Genomic DNA, 9,380 nt, shown 5'->3' with positions numbered 1-9,380 from the left:
TATTGGATGCCATCAGCATGAACCTAAAATACCTCTAAAAACTTAAGCGGATAAAGAATGAAGTCAACAATGTATATCAAGCTTAAGTGCATCCTCCCTTACTCGTCCGGATCATACACATGGAGTGAGTGACCAGAATGACTGAAAATATCAGGACTCATAATCTCTAACAAATCTGAAATCATGTTAACCGATCAATCAAGTCTAAAAATCAACTTTTTAATTTCAGAATCAGTTGGTCAATTAAGATGATATATAGTTTTAATAGCATAGTACCAAATATTTATTCTGGAGTAGTTGATGCATAAATAAGATTTCCTTGGAATATGTAATTTTCTAGGTATACAAATTTTAGATCATGTGGACCATAACCTATCACCACATGATAGCTATGGTGAGTAAACAAACCCCACTCCAAGCTGACACAAAGGGCAGCGGTGGAATGCTCCCAGATGGATTGGACGACTCGGATGGGATTTTCCAGGCATTTACCATAAATGAGCTCTTTTGTGCACAGTACTAACATACGCACTCATATAACTTTCCTTTAATCTTTTCTTTATTTTGTTCGAATCAAAAGGTTGGGCCAAAAGTGATGAACACGATCGCGTACTTCTCGGGAGCGCAGAGCGTCCTACGGGGGACACGGAAAAAAAGGCAGAGAGAGATACAGTGTATTTGAGGGGAGGAAAGAGAGAGCGGGATCAGTCCCATCCCATCGAGGTGACCCATCCTTAAGCTGACCGTGACGTAGGCGACCGCACGCCCCACTGTCCCGTCGTCAGGTTGACCTCAGGCATCGGCTTCCGTGAGGCAAAGAAAGTCGGGGACACGTTAACGTCAATGCCCTCCCACCGTATTTTTTTCCCCTTATAATTTGTTATTTTTTAAATATATTTTTTTAAAAATCAATAATTTTTTTTAATACAAATATATCTAATAAAATCAGAACGTCTATAAATAGATTTTTTTTTAATCCACAGATAAATTTATCTAATTTTTGTCCTTATTTATCTTTTTGAAGTCTGAGATTTTATTAATATAATTTTTCATTTCATAGATCAACTTTATCTTGATTGGAGTAGAGATGATACGGTTTTAAGGGAGAGCTGTCAAAATTTTTAAATATATATATTTTAAATCAATGTTTCATATATTATTAATACAAATATATTTAATAAAATCAGAAAATAATAAGTTTTGAAGCGTTTTATATAGTTTTTTTTTTCTCTAATCCACATAGTGCTTCTGGAGTGACTGGCCACATTTAAGATTATTTATTTCGTGTCTCAATTTATCTTTATAAGGTTTGAGATTTTATTAGTAACTTTATCTTGATGGGAGCAGAGATGATATGGTTTTAAGAAGGAGCAGACAAAAATTTTATGGGGTCGAAGTTACCATGCCTATCTGTTGATTTGATGCATGTTCGCATGCCAACCAAAAAAAAAAGAAATGAAGAGGATTTAATTACTTTGTTTTTTTTGCTTTAGGTTTGCCAAGATTTTGGGACCCACTGAGTACGGAAAAGGGCGGGGGGCAAAACGGAGGGAAGCAGTGGAGTGGGGAGGAGGGAGTTAAATGTCCGGGAATAGATGCATGAGCCGTCCCATCATGGGGATTCCCATGGTCGCGAGTGGGGAGAAGATACCGTGGGTGATGGATGCTACGTCGCTCCGTTCCAAAAAACTACCTAAATTTTTCCTTCTGACGTGGCAACAAAGAACGGTCCATACCATGCTAACATCCTATCGTGCTAACTTGGCCAAAAATGAAATGGTTATTATCTACCAACTTAGTAGCTATTTTCATGATACAAGACTCCTATAAGATTTCTTAGGGAGGTGTACAGTTTCTGTTTTGTGATTTCACATAAAACAAATCTTCCACTATTCATGTACAAATTTATGCTCAGCTTTATGTCCTTGGAATAGTACTTCGTGTTACAGCTCATTGATTTTTTTTTTTTTTTGACCATGAATTAGGAAATTGCAATTCAAATGCCTGCACAAAAGTTATTTTTATGTGTGTCCAAAAATGAGTATTGTCCATTTTCAATGCTCTCCCTCAATTTTATATTTCTTATGTTTTAATTACCTTATAAAAGAGACAATAATCATCAGTTATGTATAATATCATGTTAGTGCCTTTTGTAATTTGACATATTTTATATTTCATGCCAAAATTTTGGCCCAAATTTACTACTATGAAGACTCCAAATTACCTCGCCTTATGATTCTCTCCCACCCCCTCTCTGCAAGCGCACATCCCACTATTTTAGTGGTTGATATAATTATATCAAGCGTGAATTCACCATTGAGGTTCCAAATTTAAGCTGGAGTAATGCATCCCAAAATATTTGTACCTCGGTAATTATTTACACTATGCAAGACCTTCTTCCACTCTTGAAAAAATATATAACTAAGATAAGTATAGTTATATCATTTTTGTAACTAAGATAAGTTTATACACGTAGCTATTTAGAAAAAGCTCATAAAAAATATATATTAAGAAGCTGTGCGTATCTCAGTTCACATAAATTAAAAATAATATGGTGGTCAAAACACTAGATTCCAATTAGCGATGAGTTACATCCATTCAAGTACCCTTCCTTTATGAACTACTAAAAAATAATCATCATCAAATTTATAATTATCTCAATATAACTTTGATCATGATTAATATTTACTTGCATCTTGGAAACTATGTTACTTATAATGTAGTTGGAGGAAAATTAATCTCTCTCTCTCTCTCTCTCTCTAGATCACAATCATTCATCAAATACTTATCTTACAGATCCAGCCTTGTGAATGGCATATGCCAAAGTTTCTAGTATGAGTAAAAGATATGGTAAGATAATAGCAAAACAATTCACCATTTAATTAGTTTGCCTAGTTATTTCATTAGATCAAATAGTAGTAGTGATAATTAGTTTGGTTCATACTTCAAACTCAATTTTAATTACCATGTGACAAGGCAACTTATCAATGAGTGAAAATCAGCATTATGCTGATAAAGATACAAAAATCGATGAGCTTTCTAACATAAACCATATTTGTTCCTACTATCCCTTATTTTAAGAAGGTTCTTGCTTTCGGAGTTCATTTGACCTCTAACTTCTTGTCCAGGAGGGGTGCGAGGGCTTGAGATAGTACTCAAACTACTGAATGTTGGCACTGAGATCCTCGCATGCTGTATGTTTTGTTGAGCCAAATCACTTAGGTTTTTCCTGACCTCCTGTAAAGGCATAATAGAAGTTAGATGCAAGGCCTAAACTTGGAATTTTAGCCTTTACAGTGAAAAAGAAAGCCAAAAAACTTAGCCATGCTACATAAATTTAGTTGATACCATGATCATGAGGGTTTCGAAGCCTTACTGTAGTGCAGTTATGTTCCACCTACGATCCGAACTCATGGTTCCATTAATCAATCAAGCTCATTCTAGGGGTTAACCAATCCATGTTGTGCTCATGAAGTCTCTCTCTTTCTCTCTCTCTGAAATTAAGAAAGGTCACCCTTGGGGTGCACTATGGGCTGGTTAACCAAAACCCAACCCACAATATTGTTGGGTCGGGCCAACATGTACTTAGGTTTGCAATTTCGTTGGCAAGTCCTAGCATGGCTTCAAGTTAGATTAGGGTCGTGATGAAGCACAAACCCAACCTGGTTCTTCAGGTTAGATATCAACTTTGACCCAATCAAAACCTAATATGCATTTGATAAAATATGGTTCCAAACTTAACTTAAATCCTTAAAGAACCACCTTGGCATAGCCTCATCCAACATGGTCTCACCGTCCACATGGATAATATCTAGGTTAAAAATTTTGGAGTCAATTTGGCTTTATTTTGGATAGTCAGGTTGCTTATTTGGTAGGGTTGGGTTTGAGTTGGATATTTTATTTGTCAGACCGAGCCCAAGTTGCCAATCTAGATTATCCTGCACAAAAAATGCACTGACATTTTGGGTTGGTTCACTAGCTGCCTCAATCAGACAAGTAGTTAGCTCTACAATCCACCAAATCCAGCGCAGTACTGTAATATCCCTCCTTGGTAATAAAAAAGAAAAGAAAAGAAAAAGAAAAACTCGCTCTTTGCTGCATGGTAACTAAAATATTGCATTGGATCAGAACCACTGATCAAAAACTAAATATGCATCGGGTACTTCGTTCCCGATTAAATCGGAGAGGTATTTGATTTTGAAACCTTGATTTGAATTACATGAAAAGAGCTTCACTTCTAAGAACAGTTTATTGCTCTCACATCATATCCACTGGTTGACATGATTGTTTGACGATAAAAATGTAATGAATTACTAATATTTTTGAGAGTAACAATGAGATCGACAAATTTAGGGATCAAGAAATTACTTGGTATAGATCTTTGCAATATAATTATGAAGTTAGAATATAATCATGGAAATATACTATGGACAGGAAAAGGATTTGTCATTTGCAAATTTTATATTAGCAGAATAATTTCGCAAGCAGATGATTCTTAGACAAGGAGTGTATGTTCTTTCAAATTAACTTATAAAAAACATGTAATACCCTACTTGAGAAAGAAAAAACATGCAAATGAGAAAAGAAAAAAAAAACAACATAAAATTTGAAGCAATATGTTTTTACTTGAGAGCTACACATCTTGAGTTCAGCTCAGATATTTTACTCAAAGTAAGAAATCCATAATTTGATGTTCTTTTTAGGAACTATTATTTCGTGAAATATTAGCAATCAGCACAGCTTTTTGAAAGCTTGATCCGAAACTATGAAGTAAAAGACATTGTTTCATACCATGTGCTTGAGCGCCATGTCGATTGAAGCTCTTGGCATCATCCTGCCATACCCCGACCCCTCCCTACTCTGCGTCTCACGCTTTGGATTTGGATCCTTCTCATCTCCACTCACTGCTCTCCTTGCGTTCATCAGCTTCTCCACCATTCGGCTCCCAACAACAAAAGTCCCATTTGCAGCTTGAGTTCTTCCCTTCGCCGTTGAATTATGCGCACCATGTGATCCGGTATCAACTTTCCTACCCCTCGACACACTCGGTGAGCATGACTGCCTTCTGGGCATTCCATTCTCCAGCTTTGGCTCTGCTGACCCCAATGTAGGCCGCCCTCTGGTGGCAGATGATGCTCTGCCTGGAATTACTGATGCTGTTGTTATTAGATTTGGAGGTGTCGCATTGGAGAATCCCGGGACTGTCGCAGGGATGGTCGGCCTCACTAGAGGCGAAGCGCCTCTGCCTCGAGGCCGAGTGTCTGAACTTTTCTTTGGAGCGATTGTAGAATTAGCAGGGGGCTCTTTAATGTGTCTTGGAGTGACTATTGGTTGGTTTGATCTCTTATTAGAATTAGAGATGAATTTGTTTGGTCCGTCAGTGGGAATTGGAGCTCCTTTTAAGGTGGTTTTGCCTGATGAAGAATTGGGTCTTGTATTTGGAGTCGCCGATCGGGAAGAGGAGGAAGATTTGGAGCTGGGGGATTTCGGTCCTTGCCCGTGTTTTGGTTCCACCGATTTGCCTGAAAACTGAAAATATCATGTGGTTTAGCATGGTAATGTAGGTGCAAATTGTAGAGGCAAAGCTTGTATCATATATTGCTGTAGAAATGTAGCTATCTGCGTCGGAATTCAAACTAGCAGCCATTCATATATATAGTTAGTAGTAACTGGCTTTGTGTCATGTGAAAAAAATAAAGGGAAGACATGTTCCATGTTTGCTGTCCTATTTCATGCATTTGTTTCCCTTTAATGATGAGATTCTACTTGTTGTGTAGTTTCTTACATGAATTCTCAATCTATAAATGATCGACACTGGAGTTCTTCTCCCCCTTTTAATTCATTCTGTCTGCATTTGTATCAAACTGGTAACTGTAAAATTATAAAGCGGTAACTGGTCTTATGTTGATCAGCTCTTTTCTTTTAGGAAAATTTTATCAATTTTGTTTCTCATATCACACAACTATTACCCTCCTATGTTCACAATTAAATCAATGAAGTGCTAACTGCTTCAAGTTCTGATCCCATTTCTTGGCTTGGAAATGCTTTATAATTGGCACTTTATCGGATTTATTAGCAAGAAATTAGGCTTAGTTATATATAATGGAGAAATTAATACTTCCTTTACGTAAAATAGATAAATTAATACCTGGGACTCAGTTTACAGGTACCTAATGTGACCACAAAATGGACACACAACCAGGTACAAATGCACGCACGCACGCACGCATTCATGCATACGCACTCAGACACAGAGAGAGAAAGAGAGAGATTTATACCCTCGAAGGCTTGAAAGAGCGGAGGACTGGGAGTTCCTTGTGAACAACGACGTCAGGGTCATTGGCTTCCATTTCAAGAGATGGAAACAAGGGGGTCGCCGGTGGTGTTTTTAGCCTGCAGTAGAGGATATCGATCAACTAATTGCCAGCATAATAATTAACATTTATAAACTCCAAAATCTAGAGAGAATTATATATGCATACAAGTTTTTTTTTTCATGTTATGCGATAAAATTTTGTTCATTACCAGTCGTAGTCGTTCTTTTCGTTTTCTGTGGCAAGAAAATCTTTTTTCCCGGATGGGATTCTGTATAGCGGATAATTTCCTGTGGCCAAACAATTAGTATTCCCACATCAGCTGATTTTGATAATTAATTAAACTTTACAACAGTATGCCATCATATCTCTTGCATGTACTGTTCTTTTATTGTGTAATCTTGCAAACGTAAATGAGCTTCTTTCAGTAACAACAACAAGACAATACACTGCATATCTTAGATATCTTCATCAAGATCTTTATGTCAAGGGAGATCTCACCATGGCCAGGCTCGAACTCATCGGATACTGGCTGGAGGAGGCTCATAGTTCTCTCTTTCTCGCGCTTGAACATCTCGCGAAAGAGAAGCAAATCCTCATCTTGCTCCTTTCTTGGGTTCTTCGGCAACTTATTGATCCTGCGGTGCCCGGTGTTCATCGATCTTCTCCACCTACAAAAACTGATCCCAGATTCAAGGAGCTCGCAAGAAACGCAAGGCAATGACGTCGAGGTGTTGGTGATGGAAAGGAGGAGAAGGTGGCAAGAAGGATGGAGGAGTATTATAGGGTGTGATAGAGGGGGGGGCTCCATGGGGATGGACTCCAAAAGTTGGCCGGCAACACCAAAGCCTTGGACTTACCTCCGCCAAGTACAAAATAATTGAATTAACGTAGCAGGGAGAAGGATGTGAGGAGGGAATCCTCCTTGGGCGCCCATTTGGCGATTCCCGCTGCTTTGGATGGTGGCCGCTTGTCAGGCACAGCGTCTTGTCCATAATTCCACCTCTTAGCTGGGGAAGGATCAAGTGATGGGAATCACACTGTGAAAGAATATAATGGGGCATCCACAACCCAACACGTGTGATGATCGAGTTTTTTGCTCCATGGCCGGCCCAGTCGGATGGCAACGAAAGAAGAAAAAGGGGAAAAAAAGCTCCTTTCCCTGCAGGATGAGAGGGTTGGTGCACTTCATGGGTTAGTGCAATAAATATTGAGCTTATGGTCTAAGTACCGACCCACATGTTGCAATGGGGTTTTTCTTGGTGTTGGACCTGAAGGTAATTTTCTTGTTGGGCGGGTATCTCAATCTAATGTCCAAATTACTTGAAAATGGGTATCAACCTTGTAAATAATAAGTAAAGTAAAAAATTAAAAAAATATATTTTGAAGTTTGGCATCTTAAACTTAGACCTAGATGAGATCTGACATGATCCTACTAGCTAAGTCGACGGTTTTGGACTTGGCTTCACAGCTTAGAATCGAAATTGATTTGATTATTTCATTAAGTAATGCCGGCTGAATACCTTTCTAAAGAGACTTTTAATGGCTAGTTCGCTTTGAGGAGGTTGCTTTCAAAATCATGCACGACCGGTGATGGTATAGAGGACAAGCAAGGCAAGGGAGGCTCAGCCACAGGTGGGAGCCGGGGATCGCCAGCACGAGGAGAGAAAAAGGGTGGCCAGGCGAATCCGGGGGGTTTGGCGGCATACCCGATCTTAAAGGAGGAGGAGGAGAACCTCCAGTGGCACTTCATGGTGGTCCTCGAGCTACCGGAAGAGCTAATCGAGGCGTTGAGGATGGAGTGGAAAGACCAGATGGTGGTCGTCCGAAGTCTTGGCTGCTAGGTGCCGGCTGAATGGGTGGCCCGAGACGTCGTTCTTCGGAGAAAAATAGAGCATGAGATGGAAGCGGTGCTGCTCGTCGATGACCACCTTGCTCTCTGCTTTTAGACAACAGCTGACCGGGACCTCGCCCTCACCAGCAACCTGTGGGTGGTGGCGGGGCAGTTGCTGGCCATGGAGCCATAGGATTCTGACTTTGTTCCGGGGTTGGACGTAGGAAAGACGGTGGTGGTCTGGATCCAGCTATCGAGGCTTCTGTTGGAATACTGGTCGAGTGAGACGATCCTGCAGATCGTTGCAATGGTTGGCCGGTCACTGGCCATCGATAGGATAATGGAGCAACAGAAGGTGATGGAATTCACTAGGGTCAAGGTGGCCATCAATGCCACCGCGCCACTGCTGCCCAGCATTCAGATCAAGGGCAAGGTGAAGGTACTGTGACAGCCCTTCATCTACGAGAATGTGTCCAATTTTTTCTATGGTTGCAGGTGAATCGGGCATGCCAAAGTGGCCAGTAGGTTTTTGACGTAGGCAATAGAGTGATAGGAGCGGAGGTGATCCCCTGCCCCCATGGTGGTGAAAACCAGCGGAGACTATGGGGAGCCAAACTCGAGCTCTGACGAGGAGTCCCGGTGCCCGATCTTCGACCCTTGATTGGCGGCCACAAGGATTCAGCCGCCGCGAGCCTTGAAGGGGCTACCGCAGCCGAGGAAGACGACCGAATCAACCTCCAAGTCATCCTCTTCAAGGTCGCAGTCCCCTCCCAACCGTCTGAGTTCCTCTGGCTCGCCGCCAGACTCAAATGGATGGCAAAAGCCGATGAAGGTGGTGTAGCAGCACTCTCCCCCAAAAGGATCGGTCGGCCGGCGAGGGAGCTGACTCGGGCTCGAGGTTGGGGGCAACTTAGGGCAGTTGCCGAGCTGGATCGAGTTTCGGCCTAGTCGGCTTAGCAGACGACACGGGAGGTGTTGGGTTGACCATGGTGCAGGCCGACCTAGAGGTGTTGATGGTGGATGCGGGCCTGGGCCTATCAAATAAGAGGCCTAAGAGCCCAGCGACTGGATTGGTCGGGGCGAGCTTAGGCTAGGTGGATGCGAGCCGGCCCGAAAGCATGGACTAGGCCACCCAAGCGGATGGGTTGGGTGCACCCATGGCGCCCGAGCGGAAGACTAGGCCCAATCAGGGCCCAGGTGTGCGGGAGCAGGTGGCCGCCCCCTCCCTCTCT

Source organism: Phoenix dactylifera, chromosome 7, assembly GCF_009389715.1.
Source record: "Phoenix dactylifera cultivar Barhee BC4 chromosome 7, palm_55x_up_171113_PBpolish2nd_filt_p, whole genome shotgun sequence".
Classification (NCBI taxonomy): Eukaryota; Viridiplantae; Streptophyta; class Magnoliopsida; order Arecales; family Arecaceae; genus Phoenix; species Phoenix dactylifera.
Note: the sequence above shows the minus strand (reverse complement) of the source record.